This window comes from Mercenaria mercenaria, chromosome 5 (genome assembly GCF_021730395.1).
Source record: "Mercenaria mercenaria strain notata chromosome 5, MADL_Memer_1, whole genome shotgun sequence".
Classification (NCBI taxonomy): Eukaryota; Metazoa; Mollusca; class Bivalvia; order Venerida; family Veneridae; genus Mercenaria; species Mercenaria mercenaria.
Window position 1 is genome coordinate 44300869 of NC_069365.1, and position 22951 is coordinate 44323819.

The following is a 22951-nucleotide window of genomic DNA, read 5'->3' on the forward strand; positions in this document are numbered from 1 at the left end:
TTTTATTAAACAGTTGCATGGGATATACACACTGGTGGAAAATTGTCAATTTGTTTTTGTTGGCAGTCAATATTCTATATAGCCAAACAGGCTATCGTCTGAGAATAAATATTCACTGTTTACAATTATTAAATGTACGTCAATGATTTCCAATAACAAAAATCCCAAAAGAGAAAACAACTTGAACAGACACAATGAAGGAATTTTGCAAAATTGTTATTATTAATAAGCAATTGAACTACCAATTTATATATCACAAATGATTTATAAATATATTCTACAAAAAGATCAGTCAAAAAACAAATGCTCAGTACATGTAATAAATTTGTTACATGCACAATGTGTATTTACCAAAAATCTAAAAAGTGTTATTATACCAGAAGTCGATTTTAAAATATTTCTAGTAAGTCTTCAATTAATTGCTTAAATATTGTATATAGCTATATTTCGCAGAGATAGTGATAATAACATTCGCCCTGCTGCATGTCCCGATGAAGAAGAACCTGAAAGCTGATTGTGGCAATATTTTAAATCTAACTGCAAGAAATAAGTGCATTGAATATTTCAGGACCATCTTGCGTTTTAAAAGGTTTGATATTTTTTAGACTAGTCATTAGACTGATAATAAATATATGTCTTCATTTTTCCCTTTTTTGTCGAATAACATTTTATAGACAAAGGCCAATCTATTTTACAGATTTTCACAGAGGAATGGTGTTAAAATATATGATATTGAACATTGAATATAGACTGGCTCAGTTCGCTAAATTCAATCATAAAAATGTAAAAAGAAATAGCATAGTCTAGGAGGTAGTCTAGTTATTTGTCATCGTTTTTATCTTCGTTTTATCAATGTTATCGAAATATTATAAAACAATTGAATTTTGACTATTGTATGTAGGGATCGTCGATTGGACGAGCCAGTTGATAATGCCCTAATGCTTATCTATACCTATTCATAAATAAACACTAGCTAATCTAAACTGTACTCTAGCTCCATCATTGAAGTTTGCTTACGATTCAATCTGCTACCATAATAACTTACACGAAACAAATAATTGAAAGAAACCTTTCTGTAATTAATAGCACATTGGCCGCATGTTGGTAGGGAGACACTTAAAAGTTCAAATATTCTCAGTTTATATGTATGCTACTGCTCATATATCAATTATATATAGGAATAATCTCGCTTGCTGTTATATGGAATATACATGTCTAACTGAAAATATTTTGTCGCTTAAGCTACATCATGTCCGTAAAAATTCCGTCAAGTTGGCACAGCGAATGTCAATGAAAATCTCCGCCTTTATTGTTAAGTTGCATAGATATATAGTATTACTGACTATGATATAAATAGCTGTTTCGCGCAATTTTGTGAAATGCGTAAATTGTCAGCGTAACAGTCATACTAAACAGTCAACAAAGACCTAACACAAAGTGACTCAGAATCGATTAAACGTTAAGGCTGCCTTTAAATCAAATGTGTTTTGACAATACAATGTCACGATAAACTGGAAAAACCAAATTTGACAAAGAGGCGAGATGAGTAAGACAAATGCTTTTAACCCCTTGTCGTAAATATTTGACAAGCCATTTTCAATTCTTAGAACAAATTCTGTCCTATTTCCAAAGGTGTTATTTCTCAATATTCAGGGAGCTGATGTCATTTTGAATAGAACTGAAAGCAAATTCTTTATTTTCCGGAGTCTAATGCTAATAACAATGGGAGCTTTGGACATTGTTGGATACAAGGTCCATTACAAATCTTGATAAATGGCTTCCTAAGGGACAAAATTCTTAATTAAACTTCTATTTAAGAAATACTGCAAATTAAAGATCATTCTATATTTGCACATTGAGAAACAGAAATCAACAGACACAAATAATATAACGAAAGCATTGCCTTTGTGTTTCTTCTAATTGTTATCTTTTCTTGGCGTATATTTTCATTTTACCTGTGAAATAAACATTATCATCTTCTCCAAAACGATTCTGTATCTAAATAAAGGAGTACTTTCTCGAGATCTGAAATATTCTAAATTTCTTACTAAATCGAAACAGATTTGAAACTTCAGTCAAGCATAAGTTGGCTGTCTCTAATGTTTACGTTTTCTTACAAGAACAGTCGTCGTCATCATTCTTTAACAGAATTATAAAACATTTACCACGAATGTTTTCTTCGAATATGTTTTCGTGAAGTATATTAAATGTGATCAATCTAGCAAACGCTTGCCTCACCCAATGGCACCAGATCAGAAAGAAAATGCCTCTATACATGTTATACCCTACCCCTAGGTATTCTAGAAGAACCATGGTCATGAACGGGAAAATGTACTAACCCGTTTCAATCGTAAATTTTTCAACTTAAACGCGCAGTTCCTTGAATGGGTACCTAGTATATTGAACAAGCGATAATTTATCTTCCATCGTGCACCAGTCACCTTGTCTCAATATTCCATATTGCTGAGATTATCAACATAGTTTATGCTTTCGCCAACGTTACAGAAAAAACTTGCTTGACCTTCCCTAATGAACATCCGGTCTAGAGGTCACGGCAGTGTGCACATGTTTGGCGAAATGTAAACAAACAAAAACAGAATTAAAAGAATACAATTTTACGCTAAAACTGGAAATGAAGAATGAAATTCATCTTGTATATGATCTTTAATTTGAAATCGTACATTGGTCTGCATCTGTTCTGTTTATTTTATTCATTTTGCACATTTATGCTGCATTTTCACATTTTAGCGAACACGTGTAGTAAAATGACGATTGACATACATTTTCACAACATCCAATCAGAATGGTTCTGTAATTAGAACGGAACTTCACCAGGGAAGGTCAAGCAAGTTTTTTGTGTAACGTTGAAATAACTATAAACTAAGCGTTGCTTTTCTACGATAAGATGTATTGAAGAAATGTGACCGGGACACAATGGAAGATAAATTATCGCTTGTTTGATTTCCATAGTACACATTTATCGAACTGCGTGTTATAAGTATGAAATGCGCGATTGAAACGGGTTAGTAAATTTTCCCCTTCATGACCATGGTTCTTATAGAATACCTAGGGGTAAGGTATAACATGTACAGAGGCATTTTCTTTCTGTTCTGGTGCCAGTGGCCTCACCATCTAACTAATAGCTTATTATGATTTTGTCAAAAATAATAATCTATAATTCAACCGACAAATTTCAAAACCAGAAAAAGAAGGATTTCGAACTTCAAACACTTTTGGGGGATTTACATCTCTTTGTTTCCATAAAAATTGCTGATACGATAGGTGATTATTAGTATTGTCAATTTCCCTCATTAAGAGCGTGTAGTCATAATTAATACGAATTCAGTATTCGTAATACATATATAACAAATATAGCTACGTCAAGAAGTGACTGTCAATCCAGAGGTCCGTGGTTGGAATCCCGGTCCAGGCACTGGACATTTCTGAGATGCTCTTGAGTGTCTTCAATCTAACTTTGAGGCCTGTACTGGCTCTTTCCAGGAAAGACGGCTTCGTGTGTGTAGGTGCTATACACCGGGCACGTAAAAGAACCAGACTGTCTATTCGCAAAGAGTTAGGCTAAGTTAGCCAGTCAAGTCTGTATCCAAAAAGGATTTCTCTCAAACTGTTCTGGGGGCTTTATCTAACTCTGTCCCTCTGGTCAGATCGCTCTGTGTCTATACTAGTAAAGGATTAATTTCGCGCCCTGTGTGGCTACGTTTGCTATATGTAAAGCGTCTTGAATCATGAAAAGGGCGCTATACAAATCTGGTATAATAATAATAATAATAATAATAATAATAATAATAATAATAATAGTAATAATAATAATAATAATAATAAAGTAATAAGATATCATTATCGTTTTGGTTTTATACCATACCTAAATACCACGAAAACATGTATCGAATAATCTTGAGTTTGGCAGAAAAACAATTTTGCTTTTGATTTTGTTTTCAATTATTTTTTCTTGCTACGCAATTCATATGTTTAAGAAATGAAATAAATCCATGTCTACTTTCAACGTTTCTAAAATGGATGGAGATCGTTAAATGATTAGAATTATATGATTCTGAGTATTGATTCTTTAAAACATTTTGCCTTGTTACTAGCAACATTTATTTCTAAACGTACACAATATAAAATTTAATTGTCACTTGGTGTAAAGAAGCTCACTGTTTATAAATGGTTGTGTTAGAACATTTCATAAGTGTATAGGGAATAACAAAACATTCCATTTCGGATACCTATACATTAATACATTGTATACGATATTGGATAAAATAATTTACCAAATAACCAAACAATATATGAAATTCTGAACTTATTTGTTTGCACAGTATAAATCCGAGAGAGAGAATTCTGTTCTTTCAACTTCAACATTGTCTGTTAAAAGTTACCATAAAATAGCACAAACACTATTTTGCATTTAACGTAAGTTTCATATAGTATCATAATCGATATTTAAGAATATGATACGCTTTACACCATTTAAAAGATAAGACGTACACTCATGATTTATCTGTACTAACTTACTCATACTCAGTCAATTAAAGGAAAGAAACAGAGGCTTATACTGAACTAAATCTGGCTATGATTGTTACTGTATGACAGGCAATGTCGTCAAAACTTGTGACAAATTATCCGTTCAGTAATTTGAATATGAAACTCGAACTATCTTACCTTAAAAAATCAAGTACATTTAAAATATTAAAAATTATATGATATATTATACCCATATATTTAGTAGTAGGTCAGATTATGAAAATGATGAAAACTGCACTCTTAATAGCGTCAACTATTGGGAAATAATCGATCAATTTTAATCAAGCATGCGTGTTAGAATATAAGACACATTGATTCTACAAAAAGTAACATATATTTAAAAATTTCATCCACTAGTCCGCTTGTATTTCCCTTTGAAAGAAACAGTGTTTTAGCATTATAAAATGCATACCATTATGTCAAAGTGAGTAAGTCATTCTATAAAATACTTATTTTTCATGTGACTCTTATTAAAGCACCACTGTCAATGCCTAAGTTTTTATCTAGAAAATGTATTATGATAAGTTGTTGTTAAGCAAGTCATTAAAATCCCATATTTACATGAGTACTTTTTCTGAAGCAATCATCTTGACATTTGTTTTTCCACAAAATGTATCACATTAGTTTCAGTCATATGAAAGAACAACCAGTTGTAAGCAATATTTGTTTTTGTTTGTCGAACTGATTTGTTTTATTTAATTGAAAGAAGGCTGTGAACTCACTGAAAACAAAGCCCAATTTTAAAAGAGTGAAAACTGTTGTTGCTTTTCTTTATATACAATATAAATTCTGAGTAATTCCATACTTTTCTTTCTACATATTCTTTTACTCTTTATATCTCAGAATTTGATTGAGGTTATAATAAACAGAATAGTGAATACGATTACAATATGGTTCTACTTAGCAAACTATAGACGGATGGATGAATGAATTTATTCCAATTTGTTTTGAAGAATAATGCTTTCTTTTAAAAGGAAACACATTTTACTACTATTCCTAGTTATAATGTTTTCATTATCACAACAAAATGTGAAAATTGTTTCCACATGATATTATTGTTAATTACATTACTTAGATTCGCTTCAGATCTAAAACTATCCGTGATAACAGTACTCCTAGATCAAACTGACACACAGTGCAAAGAGTAAAAGTATACCTTACAGTTTAATCGGTAATTATGATAACCAGACTCCTTCTATATTGTATTTAGATGTTTCGTTTTAACATGATTATATAGAGGACAACTGAAATATTGGAGTAAACTAAATCAAGTATTTCAGAGTGAAAAATATCAAATATATTTGTTCAGATATTGAAGTACACTTGATTAATACGTATTATATTCGGTGTCTTTGTCACTCGTGACAATATTACATCCTATGCTCACTCGGTGAAAGATATTTCCATTTACGCAGAAGCACACAAATATCCTGCGTTCAACAAGACGACGCCAAAAACAATCAAATTATATAAAAAAAGAAATAGAAGCATTTGAACTTGAGTATTGTTTGTAAATATATATTTTGTTTAATTTTCTCTAATATTTGCAGTTCAATGAGAAATAAATTAACGAAAAATATTGAGAAACAGGTCTTTAGATAAAAAAGTAAAATGCCCTTACTCTAGAATCAACTATCTAATAAATCTCTCACTTTGTCATAATATATATGGGATGTTTTACACTGATAACTAGTAAAATCTTTAAATACTTAACTGTAAAGGAGTTGTTCTGTAACGGTTGAAATGTTGTTTTTGGTTGCGGGTTTATCCCGCTACCAAAGTTAAAGTGTATTTCTGACAATCATAGCATCTTTATTTTATTCCGAATCACATCCAAACGATGTTCATGTACTACACAAAATAGTGCCATTCATGAACAGTGCGGATGAATTATCAATGAACAAGCATATGCAGTTCTCATTCAACCTGCATCCTCTCACACTGACCATTTAGATTATATAAGATCTATCAATGATAAGGTATTCCAGCCCATGGTTACATCACAAGCTGGGTCAGGCAGAGTTCATCTTAGATATGAGGCACATTAAATTTGTATTTGTTTCTCATTCATGTATATTCATAGACTGGCATTTAAACAGAAAATAAATCTATCAAACACCCGTAACAATCAGACATTTCAAGGCTTTGATTTTTATATTTTCTGTAAGGATAATCCGAATTGTTATCTATTTTACTTTCAAACTAGAACTCATTAAACATCTTATCAAGTTAATTATAATTTTGTACACATATTATATTAGAATATGTTCTACAACTGTCTCTTAGAAATAGGTTCCATAAATTCTACTTTATGACCTACAACATAGTTTTCAAACGATGTTATCACAATATTTTTGTTTAGCGTACTGGTATCTTTAAGACATTTACCTCATTTGTGATGCTGCCATATATCACAAATTAGCTGTTTTTATAAATGAGTATGTGCTTAAAATGCATATAAGCTGCTTGCAGCTGACACATAATTTCATATTCAACAGGTAATTATATATCGATCTTACATGCTTTAAATTGTTTTTGAGATTACTGATATGAACCCATTAATATTGTAGTTTATATACATTTTCTTAACAGTCGTTACGTAAAGTATAGCGAGTAGAAGATCAAATCTATTCCATTGAAAGTACACGTCCACCGTCGCGACAAGGAACCATATAGCAGTTATTCGTGTACATCTTATTCCTTTTAAATGCGTCGTGTTGGTACCGGTACACAATTAGCTTAAAAGAAAACATTAATCAGAGATAAACGACGTTTTCCTTTGGAAACCTTAAGAAACTCAAGAAACGAATCGCCCGAAGGTTGTTAAAATGTAAATTTTAAGAATAAAACACTTTAAAAAGCAATATCATATGCATGCATAATTTCATTTCTCAAAAAAGGATAGGCAAAGAGAATACTTTCCAAATAATTTTGAGTATGTCTTTAAAATTATAACTAGTCTTACATAGATTATTGCACATATGTGATTATTTTACATCTACGAACATAAAACAAAATAAATCCAATCTTATAGCCTCATCAGTCTAGCTGTTTATACATAATGTCTTCAAAGGTATTAATATCCATTTTAGAAATAAATTTTTGCATTTACGAAATGTAGAATTGGCTGTTTGACTAAATTTATTAAAGAATCATAAACACGTAACAGGTTGTTTCTAATTGAAAATATTATATAATATAATGTAAAATCATTTAATTTCGCGGGCATGAAATTTTGTGGTTCTGGTCAAAACGGCAATTTCGTGGGCATATGAATTCGTGGAATTCAAATTAAGCACATAAAATGAATGGTAATTTAACTTGTTCGTTGGGATTGAGTTTCGTGGATGAATCAATCACGAAAAGTGGTCCCCCACGAATATTAATGCTTTCACAGTATCCTTTCGATAGCCGTAACGTACTCAAATGTATAAGCCTCTCAATGCCCTTTCACGCTTCCGTAGAATCAACATTTAGACTGTAATAAGTAAAACAAAACAATTGTACCTGAAACACACATCGCCAAAACCTTTGTATTATAAAGTGACCGGATGAAACCACAATATTACACATCCGTTTGAATTTTCTCTCTCAATTTAACCAGGAGCTTTTAATATAAAAGTTGGATAACTAGAACTTCTATTTATAAGCAAAAGACTCCTACATTTAAATATTTGTTTAAAGGCATCGCAGTTACTAAGAATTCGTAAAACTATTTGTCTAACAACCTTCTGTTACTTTGTATTCTCATTCAGTAAGGGAAACTGTTACTTTAATATTATACTGAAGGTTGAAAAATTATTTTGTACATGGTTGAAAATGAAATGATTTATTGGTTTAAATTTATGTTTTTCTAGAAATATGTGTCACATTTTACCCATTTTCAAGTTTGCTGGATAAAGGCACAATTCATTAATTTAGTTAAATAGTATTACATTAAGTTTCTAACATATACATGTAAGACAGGTGTGCAAAACCTTTGACCGCTGTCCACATGGAGGAAAGTCTACGGCCCTGTACTATACTTTTATTCATTTTATTAACAATTCTTTAACATTTTTTTACTTCTACGAAAATGGACAGCTAGAATTATTATTGATTTCATCAAATATTTTGCCCAGATATATTTCACTTGAGTATTTTTGCACAACATAAACATAATTGAACTGTGCTACATATATTCCAGTACAAGTTTCGGCAAATTTTCTGTTCAATTTAAAAGGCTAAGATCAAATATTTTATTAAGTACAATATATCCAATATATCAATGAGCACATTAAAGTTTTCCTGATCAATTTCGTTTAGAAAAAATAGTAAGAACAAAACGTAACACATCTGTTTAAGTGCTAGTAAACTTTATAATCTTAAATAATATGAATAATGAATGCATTTATAGTGAAACTAGAAACTGTCTCCAACTGATGCATACCAAGTCTTGTTCAGATGGGTTTTTTTCTGATGTTAAGTCTTCTGCAATTTTAGATCTTTGAAAAATGAAACAAAAATGCTGTGAAACTGTTTCCATATAATTTATAGTTGTTAGATAGGTTTTAGTAATGTAATAAATAATGATTAATGAAAATAAACGTCATCGAAATGTTTTACATGTTGCCAGAAGTTTGATGTCTTACATATTGACTAAAGCAACACAATTGCTAGAATCAGCATTTGTCAGCGATTTATAAAAACGTAATATGATTTCCTACCGGTTTGTTCCTTGCTCAAGAAAAAACACTATAGTTAGAAGAATTTAATATGCTAATGTATACAGTCAAGTATGTTGTTCTCCAATAATTATTGAATGAATTAAGATAAGCAGAGTCTGAAGCGTAAGCATAAATATTTCTGACGCTATATTCTGAAGATCGCCCGATACATCAAACTTACTTTCCATACACACATGATATTGCGAGGAAAATGTATTATTTGGAAAAAATCGCCTTTAATAAGAGCTAATACTATTAGTTAGACTTGATTACGCTTTATCAAGCATATTAAGCGCCTAATAAAAAATCAAATATATATGATAATGCTATTGTTTCAAGGTGGGAAAACGACACTTTGTAAAATCAGCTGAGGAGCTTTGGAGACTTTATCATTTGCAGTATAGACAGGAACATGCATGTAAATGTCTATTTGTATTCAAGTGAGATGTAAAAAAGTCGTATATGTTCTTTATAACAGTTTGATATAATAAATAACAATATAGTATACTTAAGAACTAAATACGGGTATATATCATATTGGGATTTGTTTTGCGACCCATGAATCGCGCTAGGGATTACTGGATGTCTTGGAAGAGGTCCGATATGGTTTATATTTGTCTAAACCCACGAAAAATAACATTCAATCCTCAACTCAAAGAAATGATTTGCTGCAAGTTAAATGGTTTCCTTTATTAATAAATAAATATCAGGGTATAGATTTTTCCAACATCTAAATAGAACAGAGAAAATGATAAATTGTAATTGGTCTGTCTTGCGATAAAATACAGTTCTTAATTTTTTATATGAAAGCCATATAGTCGGGTCAAATTAAGTTTTATTTTGTCTCCAGTAAAAAAAGATATTGGCTATAATCTATTGCTTTTTCAGTTTGTTTATTTGAAACTAATAAAAAGTGAATGTTTTTTCCATTATATTCAAAACAGTGCATGTAAATATTTAGAGATACATTGAGGCTATTTTATCTAGTAACATGTTTAAGCTAGCAAAAGTTAAAACTTTTAAAACTTTTAAAATTCTTGATAATGTCATACCTCAGCAATATTTCAACGCATATTTTACCTGCATAGCTTGCTAGGGAGAAACTAGTTAGTTCAAATAATTTAACTTAAGTGCCACTCACTTATTTATAAATATGATATCTTTTTGGTATATATTGTTCATTACAGTGTTGTGTTAGAAGAAACACACTGACATAGCCAAAATTATCAAACTCACAATTCATATCAATTTATCAATAAATGAATAAAAAAGTGCTCCCGAACCGAATCTCCAACGTTAACTGTGCAACATTAAAAACTGTCTCGAATTAAACGTATTTTGACAAAACAATTTCTTAATAAAATGAAAAAATGGACACAAAATTGACAAATAGGCGTGAACACGACGGAATATCCTTTCAACAAATTGTCGTAAATACGTTACACGTCATTTCCAATTCTTAGCACAGTTTCTGGCCTATTTTCAAGAGGCTTATTTCCCGGTAATTTTGGCAGAAATGTCATTTCAAATAAAATTGTGAACGAAACATATTCTTGGTAATTGCCAGATACTACCGGATTCTAATGCTTAAAAAGTTTAGGTCCAGAACAGTAAAATAATCCATGCTGACTGCCTCCATGATATTGTGTATTTCTTTAGTTTATAGATTATTTCATTACAGCTTGTTAATCAAGTCATAATTATTAGTAGAAAAACCATGTGCAGTTCATTTTCTTAAAACAAATATATATGACAACTTGCTGCTCGCAGTCAGATAAATTGTTCCAGCAATTATCAAATTATAATTGTGGTTTACATAATTATCAATGACTTGATATGTAGGGCTATCATGGGATTCAGAAAACCTTAAAGAACATTGTTAAAAATGATCAAATTAAAACTTCAGTATTCTACTTAATTTAGAATGCTATATCTATTTAAGCAATTAACTCTAGTTTTTCTTTTTACTTTGTTTTTTCTTTTTTTTCTCATAATTTGATATTTTAGATACAGTTTCGGGACTGAATTCATGTCGTATTTCTAAAGGAAACAAAAGTGTGGAAAATGAAACAACTTAACATTTACAAACACATTTTAAACTGTTTTTGTGGTATGGAGCTGAACTCCTGTCATTTTCATGTTTACTGGCAGTATTAAACATTTAAAAGTGAATGTAAAATCTGCCGTTCTCTCTAAATTGCAGTTAAATACCATAAGTGAAATATATTAAAGGTAAATAGCAACGTAAAGACTTCGGTTTTAAAGATTAAAAAATGCAAAGTCTCTTGTTTAAACACTGAGTAATAATAACTGTATACTATAAACATAAATTTACCTGTTGAGGTCAATTACTTCGTTGAACCGTACACTCGTACATGTGTTCGAAATAGTTTGTGTTTAGTAATTTTTGTATCCTTAACCGAGGCATAAAATAAAGATATTAATCATATGAGATTGACCCAAAGACGTTTTAGTAACTGGGTCCGTAGGCTCTCCGTTGTGAAATACTGCACTATTCAAATATTACTGTCACACACAACAAGTTATTTACAACAACAGTGATTTTGTATCGCGTGTTGATGTCACTTACCTCAATTTATACCATATGTCACAAGTCAGCGCATTTTTTTTATAAAAGCTTTTGTATCCTCAATGCTAAAAGCTACTCGCAGCTGCTATATATTTTATGACGTACATTTGATATCACATTGACTCGACACGCTTTTTGTTTTGTTCAAAATGTTCAATGTATACAGTTCATTTTTTATTTGACAAATCGTCAAACATCATGCCTTTGGCCAGTTTGACAATAAAATACATTTTAAATACATTTAAGCAAAATTAATAACTTAAGTTGAAGTATGATTTACAAATATACACAAATATATACATATAGCATTTACGCAGCAGCTTCCGTTTCCAGGGTAATCTTTCTAAACTAAAAAGCCTCATACATATATATTTTGCACTTAGATTTACTTTTAGATGGCATAATGTTTATAAATTTCTGCACACTAGGCCATGCACAGTGATCAAGTTATTTGTTTCTTAAATTAGCATATGCAGGACAGCTTATCAACAAGAGTGCCAGAATGTCACAGCAAATTTATGTACACTAGCACCTGTATTTGCAAATGGAATTTTAGTTTTGTGGTTGTTTAGTAATTATTGTAATTCTCTTGTTTTTCTAACTCCACATAAAAACTTCTTACCAGGTAGAGATACCTTACAATACACCTAAAATTTGGAAGTGACATCTATGTTGTACCACAGAAAAGTGGTCTTGGTTTTTCCCTACGGTCAATATAAGTTATTTATAGTAACAACTAAGGGAAGTTAATCTTAAAAAAATGGTAAGTCCACACAAAAATCCTTACCTGGTAGAGGTAGGTCAAAAAACACCTCAAACTTGGATGCCACATGCATGTTGTACTACAGAAAAATGGTCTCGATTTTTCCCTACGACTAATAATGAAAAAGTTACAATAAAAGCAATTTATAGTAACAACAAAGGGAAGTAATTCTAAAGAAGGGATCTGCGCATGACACTTCGTCTCATGATGGTGTACAATTGTGCCAAGTTACATCAACATCCCTCCATGCATGAAGAAGAAATGCTTTGGACAAAGTCATTCTTGTATCTGACCTTTGGCCTCTAAGTGTGACCTTGCCCTTAGTACTAGGGACCTGGTTCTTACACAGGACACTCCGTCTTGTGTTGGTGAACATTTGTACCAAGTTATATCAAAATCCCTCCATGCATGAAGAATATGCTCCGGACAAAGTCATTCTTTGTGTGACCTTGATCTTAGATCTAGGGATCTTGTTCTTGCGCAAAACACTTCGTCTCATGATGGTGAACAATTGTGCCAAGTTTCATCAAAATCATCCCTCAATGCATGAAGAAGATATGCTCCGGACAAAGTCATTCTTGAATTTGACCTTGAACATCTAAGTGTGACCTTTGATCTCTAAGTTAGACATAGGGACCTGGTTCTTGCGCACGACACTCCGTCTCATAATGATGAACAACTGTGCTAAGTTTCATCAAAATCCCTCCATGCATGAAGAGGATATACTCCGGACAAAGTCTGTGGACGCCGCCCGCCCGCTAGGGGCGTTCCCATAATACGTCCCGTTTTTCAAACTGGCGTATAAAAATGATACTCCGGTTCAACCATGTTGGAGTTACACATTTTACATATACGTTCATGACAACAAGCGAAACATTTTCTTAGTTTATCATTTGTTATTTATCTAAATATTTTTCATACAAATAGTTTACATTTTCTATAATAATCTGATTTTGACATATTAATAATTGTTTTCATGCCACGACTGCAAATATTGATTCCGTATACACTGTTTTATAAAAGGAAAATTATTAACATCTTGTCTTAAGTTTATAGAAATATCACTATAACCTCAGCTCAGACCCAAGAAACATCAACTTGAGACACAGAAAATCACTTTGTCAACATCAATACAAATGCGAGTGTCATATTCTTAAATGATTTGGTTACTTCACAAAGCCATGCTGTCAATACGATAATAGTTTTTTATGCTCCTGAATGTGGGCATATTAAAATCACACTGTCCGTCCGTCCATGCGTGCGTGCGTGCGTCCGGGCTGTAACTCTTCCATCCATAAGGGGATTTTGAAATAACTTTGCATAAATGTTCACCATAATGAGACAACGTGTCATGCGAAAGACTCAGACCTCTAGCTCCAAAGTCAAGGTCACACTTTTAATTCAAATGTTAACAGGGTATGTTTTGTGTCCGTTCCATAACTCTGCCATTCATAAAGGGATTTTAAAAGTACTTGGTATAAATTTTCCTCATAATGAGAAGACGTGTCAAAAGCAAGACCCAGACCCCTTGCTCCAAGGTCAAGGTCACACTTAGAGGTCAAATGTTAACATGGTCTGTTTCTTGTACAGTCCATAACTCTGCCATTGATGAAGGGACTTTGAAAATCCTTGGCAAAAATGTTCCCTATAATGAGATGAGGTGTCATGTGCAAGACCCAGACCTCTAGCTCCAAGGTCAAGGTTACACTTAGAAATCAAAGGTGTTTCTTGTCTGGTACATACCTGCCATTTATCAAGGAATTTGAAAATTATTTGACACAAATGTTAACCATATTGAGAAGATGTGTCACGCTTCCGACCCAGAAGCGAGTATTAAACACAAGTGGTATAATCTAAGAAAAACAAGATTGACAGATTTGACGCATGGAACGTCGAGACGCCATCATAAACGTCATTCCTGACTATTATCCGAGTGTGTAAATAAAATGATGAGAGACACTATAGACGTCCTGCTGATACCGATATTGGATAGGAATCTTATACAGTATTACTACAATACCATGCATGCATATAGCATATATTAGAACCATTTTGTCGGGACTAATCCCCGGTATAGAAGCTGGATGGATTCTATTTAATAGTAAGATTGGTTCACACAAGCAATCAAAAACCAAAATTGAAGAAAATCAACAATAAATTATAAATAATACAAATAAATACAAATACAAATAAATTTGTATAGCTCAAAGACTATTTCATAAGCATTCTATTGCGATTCACACAGTCGTATGTTATTTATAAATTCCATTTTAGCACACACAGTCATTTAAGCAGTTTAACCATAAAACATTACAAAGAGGTAGGTTTTCAGTTTTTTCCTGAAAGATTTTTCATTTTTCACATGTTTAAGGTCACTGGGAAGATTGTTCCACCATTTTGGTCCAACAACAGCAAATGATCTATCAGTGAGTCTTATTCTTGTTCTTGGTACAGTATAATGAATGTCATTTGACGATCTTAGTCTGTATTTTCCTTGAGCTTGACTTTCTTTTTCAATGCTATCTGAAATTCTGAACTAATACGAAGCTTTGTTTATCATTTGTCCCATTCCCAAATTCCTTGAGAAATAGATATTATCATCACTTTTGTATTTTGTAATGGTGATCAACAGTCTGGGAAACGTTATAGCAGTCTTTAATGTCTGCGCTGTTGCCAATTTAGCTCCATTTCAGTTTAAATATCCATTTTCTAAGTAATATTGTCACAAAGCGTATAATTTTGTGATGAATTTTATCTCCATTCCTCATCATCCCTGTCTATTGGGAAGCAAATATTATGTCTGAGATTAATTTAATGACATTAAGTGTTGTTTATTTGTGGCTCATGTTATTGTTCTTCTTCGATAAGATTGACCTGATATCAAAGCTGTCCATCTTTATTCAAGCAATAACAATAACAAAACAAAAATATGAGAAAAAAAAAACAGTGCATCACATTTCCATGAACGTAAATGTTGTGACGAAATTTCATCTCAAATAGCCATTTACTAAGTAATATTGTCATAAAGCATATAATTTTAAGATGAACTGTATCTTCATTCCCCATCATCGCTGTCTGCTTTATCTGAGACTGATTTAATGACATTTAGGGTTTTGAGCGTCTCGTGTTTATGTGCTTCTTCGATACAATATTGTTTTGAAATCGAGGTTGTCCCTCTTTAATCCTGCTGCCCGTACACAAAATTATCTAATAGTGCATTACATTTCTATTAACGTGTTTGACATCAAAATATTGAGACAAAATTTTGTAAAAGACTGAAAAGAAGTTATAACTGTATAGTTACATGAACTATAAATATGAACACCAACGTACGGGAAATCGACGTATTTTGTGCACAAAATCAAATGAATTTTTACTAAAACGCCAGTCAATAGACAGTCCATTTTGTGTTCTTTTAGAAAGTTATAAATACATGAATATCGATTATTTTGGTATTAATCATTTCACAAAAATCAAAATTGTTTACCGTGAATAGGTTAGTTGTGGATATATATATTTAAGAATATATTATGGCCTAGATGCGAAAGCATATAAAATAATATGGCTGTTAAATTCTCATAGATTTTATAGTTATTCTGAAAAACCGCCAGTCTTATTTTTGTAAGTCTTATTTTCGAACCCACGACCTCCTGTTTTTGACCGTTTCTTTTTTAGCTTTAGACCACCCTGTTATATTTAAAACAAAGCGTTCACATTAATAGAAACATTTACTGAATTTTCCTAACACCTTGACATATATTTAAGAGAAATTATTTGATACGTAGTATTTTAACCATGGGAGCTTTGTTGGCGTGACAGGGTTCATTCAATACACGTTTGACAAGTTTTCCGAGAGATGAAAATACTAAGCTTTGTTGAATAGATACAAAAGCTGCTTTCCAGTGACGTTATCATTCGATAGTTTGTATATAAAACATCATGTAATAGTTTAATGTAGTGTGGCAAAAGACGTACGTGTTGTGTTTTTTCTTATTTTTCTCTGTTATTTTTGAATTACTTTAGATTTCAGTGGTGTCCTTAAATAGTGATATCCTTAATAATTTGTATTAAAATCAATGTTAAATGCCGTGCTTTTGTATAGGATTAAGCATTGAATATTCATAAGGAATATGTGTTTGATAGAAGATAAGACATTCTTACCATACGCAAATGTAAATACTACAGTGCACAATGTTATGATGCTCTGTCCTTCATCTTTCTATAACTAAGACATTCAAGAAAGTGGATTTCATACTTAATACTTTGCCTTTGGGAGCTATTTAAGTTGTTTACATAACATATGAATTATAAAGGATACATGATAGTCCACATACAACAAGAACTGTTTTATTTTTGGACTTTCTCAAATTGTCAGTTACATGCAATGTAAATTTTACGCTGGGATCATTCATAAAGGCCTGATTATACTAGCGATTCATTCTCGTATGTATAAAACACTTATTCAAAGGTATATATGTTTTCAGTCTTACTTGAAAAAAATTCAAACAACTACAATGACAAACTTGTTCACGGCTTCTTCATTTGATAAAAAATGATAGCAAAATATATTAAATATTGAAAAGACAGTTTAACACCTAGCAATTAACTCATGTTTAACAAACATTCATGTTGATCTAAATACGTACAATTACTAGCAGGAAACATTAATGGAAATAGTGTTTTGCACAGAGAGAAGTGTGCAAGCTGACTTGTAATCTTAAATTAAGAAAAAACGAATAAATGATGCAACGGACAAATAATTAGGCGTCATATTAGATACAATTTTGATTGCTTTAGCATTATTCAATATCACATACTTCAATAATTCTTGTATCGTTATCAGTTTATAATATTATATTTTAAGTTAAAGCCATTTAATCAAAGTCTTCCCGATTCAAAAAGGGTATTTTACTGAGAAAAAAGGTTCAATCTGGCTTGTACCAATTCTCTATGTAGTATTTTAAATTAAAAGATCCCATCTTTTTCAACCTTCTGTGTTGTTACATTCTCATTCTGCTTTAGCATTATTCAATATCACATACTTCAATAATTCTTGTATCGTTATCAGTTTATAATATTATATTTTAATTTAAAGCCATTTAATCAAAGTCTTCCCGATTCAAAAAGAGTATTTTACTGAGAAAAAAAGTTCAATCTGGCTTGTACCAATTCTCTATGTAGTATTTTAAATTAAAAGATCCCATCTTTTTCAACCTTCTGCGTTGTTACATTCTCATTCTGCTTTAGCATTATTCAATATCACATACTTCAATAATTCTTGTATCGTTACCAGTTTATAATATTATATTAACTGGTTGTATTTTAAAAGAGGATTTTATATCGAGATTCCTCTTTTTCAGCCAAAACCTTAAAAAAAAGCGCGCTTTTTTTTCCAAATTCTGTTTGTCTTTCTTCGTAAATTTTTTAGCGAAGAAAAAATCAACACGCTTTTCTTCACACATTTAACCTCATCACCTAAAAATTTACGTGCTTTTTTCCCAATTTACAACATACTTTCTTCGTAAATTTTTCAACGGAAGTAAAAATCAACACATAAAATGACATGTCATGATACATTTATTTCATATATATATAATACATATAATACATAATAAAAATGTTATTTGGAAATTTTCAAATATAATAAATTTCGTAAATTTACGAACAACCGTTTAATGGCATTTCATAAGAAACAAAAACATACTTAAGTTTTAGCGCTAAGATATTATTAATTAAGACAAGTTCGTAAATTTACGAATGGAATAAGTCGTAAAAATTTCATTAATACATAAATCGGATTTTAAAAGTCTTCAAAAGAAGTAGTTGTAAATTTACGAAGTTTGCCAAAAGCGATGTTATTTGGAAATTTTCAATATAATAAAGGTCGTAAATTTACAAACAAACAGTAAATGGCATTTCATAAGAAATAAAAACATACTTAAGTTTTAGCACTAAGATATTATAATTAAGACATGTTCGTAAATTTACGAATGGAATAAGTCATAAAAATTTCATATAAACTAATACATAAATTGGATTTAAAAAGTGTTCAAAAGAAGTAGTTCGTAAATTTACGAAGTTTGCCAAGGCTTGGCACGAAATAAGGTAACAAATAAAAATGGAACAATCAGCTTTGTATAAAAAGAAATGTGCTTTGTCACTGTTCGTAAATTTACGAAGTAGCTTAAACTTATTAAATTTCTTTTTTTTTTGCAACATTTGAGAAAGTTAAGCAGCTGGACTTTGTAAATTTACAAACAAGCCAAAAAAGGAAAGATATAAGGAATGTAAATTTTTGAAAAAATCTGAAAAACTTCAAAGTTCAACTTCGTAAATTTACGAACAGATGAAAAAGTGTGAAAAAACTTAAATATGCAAAGAAATGTAAATTTACGCAGTAGCTTGAAGTGACTACAATTTCTATTTGCAAATATATGAGAACTTCAAAAGTTCCACTTCGTAAATTACGAACAAGATGAAAATTGTGGAAAATTTTACAAATGTGAAGAAATGTAAATCTGACATAATTTGTTAATTTATGTACAAATAACAGCTTCGTAAATTTACGGAAGTAAGCTTGAAGTGATTAAAATTTTTTTTTTGGCAAAATACCCGAGAGACTTCAGAAGTTCCACTTCGTAAAATTTTTTACTAAAACTTAGATAAAAAAAAACCAAAACACAGTTTCTTTAAATGGGAAACTTTTACAGTAAAAAATTGCAAAGTAGAAGTATGGGGACTTCACAGTGATGTTAGAGCATGGTAGTGAATACAAAGTGTGTTGAAGTTTCCAATCCATTTCCATTAGTGGATACTGAGATTACATACAAAGATTTAACATAAAAAACGCTAAGTTGAAAAAGGGTGCATAATTTTGAAAAAAAAAAAAATGAATAGAGTTATGGGACTTGCTTTTGAGTGGCATGTCAGTCATGACAGTGAACAAGGTATGTGAAGTTTCAATCCATTCCCATTAGTAGTTACTGAGGTAAAAACAGCTTACAAACAAAAAACCTTTAACCAAAAATTAAGTCGAAAAAAGGGGATAATTTTGTAAAAAAAAGCCAAAATAGAGTTATGGAAAACCTGTGCAATGCATGTCAGTTTATCACGTGAATAAAAGGTGTGAGTTTTCAATCCATTTCCCACAAGTGGTTACTGAAAATACAGCTTATCATTACAAAACCTTAAACCAATCCGGACGCGGACGCCATTGCGGACGCCTGGGGCGAGTCGATAGTCATAGAATAGTAGAAGCTAAAAACACAGTGGATTGAACTGAAACAAATGAAAAAACAGAAAATAAATTCTTACCAAAAAAACCCGCAACCCACTCAGACATTTCAAGGGTTTTGATTGAATAACAGTTCAGGGGGAGGTTACTATATGAAATAAGAAATATACCTTTATTCAGGAATTAAGTTTAAACCAATCACTTGGTAGACAAATAAAGTCTGCTTATTACTTATAATTATCAGCAATGTCAGTTACACAATCTGATGCGAAACGATATAAGAATTGTGATATGAAGTTATCAGGTGCGGATTGATTAATGTTTTCAGATTTAATAAATATTTTTAATTTACAATAAAAATTAACTTCATACTTTACACAAACAACACCTTATATTCCTATTTAATGTATAAAAAAATATAAAATAGTGATTTGTAAATTACAGTTCATCGTGTTGTACACAGAATAGTGGTTCAGTTTTTCCCTATGGCTAAATAAATAAAAAGTTACTAAAAATAAGCTAATTATCGCAACGGTAAAAGGAAGTAATAAATAGAAATAGTATTGTAAGTGAACAAAAGATGGATCTGCCAAATAAATTTGTTGACTTAATGTAATTTTCAGATCAGTATCTTCATTAGTTCTGGAGATATACCCATTTTAATTTGAAATTAAAGGGAGGTAATTTGAACATAAATAAATCCATTAGTTTTCTACCCTAATGGCTCAGTTCCAAAACTAATGACCAATAATGAAATTTCAAGTAAGTCAATAAGTACCTATGATATAAATCCATTTTGATTACCTATCAGTGAGGTAATTCAGATATAAAATAACTCTGAACCTACGCTTGGGATCTGATTTGTCATGGAATCACGAATTTTTTGTTGTTGTGAAGTTATTTGCAAGTTTGTATAAATAAAACCATAAACGATTCTCTACTGGCTGTAAAAAGACATTTTGGGGACCTTTAAGGGGGCCATAACTCTGGAACCCCATGATAGAAATCTGGCCAGTTCAAGAAAAAGGAACCAAGATTTGTAGGTTATACAGTTTTGTGCAAGTTTGATTAAAATTCAAATTAAATGAAGGCGGCTATTGGTGCAAACAAGGTCAAAATAAGCTAATTTTGGCCCTTTTAGGGGCCATAACTCTGGGAAACCCATACGGGATCTGGACGGTTCAAATAAGGAATCAAGATCTTATGGTGACACAGTTTTGTGCAAAGTTTGATTAAATTCGAATCATAAATGAAGTCTCATAGTGCAGGACAAGGTCAAAATAGGGCTAATTCTGGTGAACCTTTCAGGGGCATAACTCTGGAAAACCCCATAATGGAATCTCGCCTGTTCAAGAAAGGAACCAAGAATATTATAGTGATACAAGTTGTGTGCAAGTTTGGTTAAAAATCAAAATCATTAAAATGAAGCTGCTACTGTGCAGACAAGGGTCAAAATAGCTAATTCTGGTCCTTTCAGGGCCATAAACTCTGGAACCCATAAAAGGAAATCTCGCCAGTTCAAGGAAAGGATCCAAAATTCTTATGGTGATACAAAGTTGTGTGCCAGGTTTGGTTAAAATCATATCATAAATAAAGCTGCTATTTGCGCTGACACCAGGTTCAAAATAGCTAATTTATTGGCCCTTTCAGGGGCCATAAACTCTGGAAACCATAACGGGATCTGGCCAGTTTCAAGGAAAGGAACCAGATCGTTATGTGGATCACAAGTTGTGTGCATGTTTTGGTTAAAATAAAATCATAAATGAAAACCACTATCGTGCAGGTCAAGAAATGTTGACGGACGCACAACCACGGACAGAGGTCTGAGACGGGACGAAGTGGTGATCCCAAAAACGTTTAAAAAAGGGTGGGGGGGATGTTGATGCATTATCGGGGTTGCTGGGCAAGGACGAGAGTGAGGTTGGCGAACAGTACAAACTTTTGCATGCTTTAATAAATATACATGGACGTTTTGAAAAATAAAATAATAAAAAACAAATAATTTGAGGGTGGATGGGAGGGCTGGGGGGGGGATAGTGGCGGATCAAGGTAAGGTGGTGGCCAGGTGTGGGTACTAAACTTCAGGATGTTTATACTAAAGTTCATGGGGAAAGAATGAAAGAAGTTAATGACATTCTACCAAGGGTTGGTTTGTTATGTCCAAATCTGTAGTTTTTTAAAAAACATTCAATTAAAGGCAATAATCTATGGAAAAATTGACCCATTTGAAAAAAAAGGGACAGGCATCATCGGAAGTATGTTTTATATTTATTTCTAGTTTTATGAAATTCTACCAGCTTGTTACTGAGAAATGGCTGCAGACGTTGGATTTTTCATTAATCAAGGGCAAAAACTCTAAGGGAAATTGGACCAAATCCGATAAAAACCTTGTGGGCATCATCGCAGTATGTTGGTTCATGTTTAATTTAAGTTTCCTGACATTTTACTTCAGTTTACTGAGAAATGGTGCGGGCGGGACGGGACCGATGGATGACGGACAAAAAACAATTGCCATTCAATACCCCTCTCCCAATTTTTTTCATCGCGGGGGATATTAAAAACTTTTCAGGGGCCACACGACTTAAACTGATCAGTTCAATAATTTAAACCAAGAGCATGATACCAATTATTTCATTATTTTTAATAAAAAATGACAATACATGACAGGGATAAATGCATACAATTTTAAAATTCCTGTTATCTTTATATTAAAAAACAAAATCAAATGATGAATTTCATGAAACTGGATAAGTCATAAAATGGTTATTACCAAAAGTAGGTATGAAGCTAGGGTCAGTAACACAAGAGGGCCATGCAATATATGCAATATAAAAATACAAGTGAGGTAATTTTGTCAACATTTAATCTTTTCCTGATTGTCTGAAGCCCATCTTTCATCATTAATGAATTCCACATCAGTATCTTCATAGTACTGAGATATATCATTTTAATTTGAAACAAAGGGAGGTAATCTGACAAAATTAGTCCATTCAGTATGTTACCGAATTGTCCGAGTCCATGCCCAGGGTATAAATCAAATTGTCAAAACATTCTTTATTACTTACTGAAAATATACCTGTATCTTTATTTGGAAAACAAAGGAGGTAATTGGA

General features: G+C 31.7%; 1 protein-coding gene across 3 annotated transcripts in view; it reads right to left on the minus strand.

Annotated features, from left to right (window-relative positions):
* The window catches only part of LOC123557060 (glycine receptor subunit alphaZ1-like), a 121293-nt gene that overhangs the window by 33726 nt on the left and 64616 nt on the right, over positions 1-22951 (minus strand). The gene's annotated exons all lie outside the window — the stretch shown is intronic.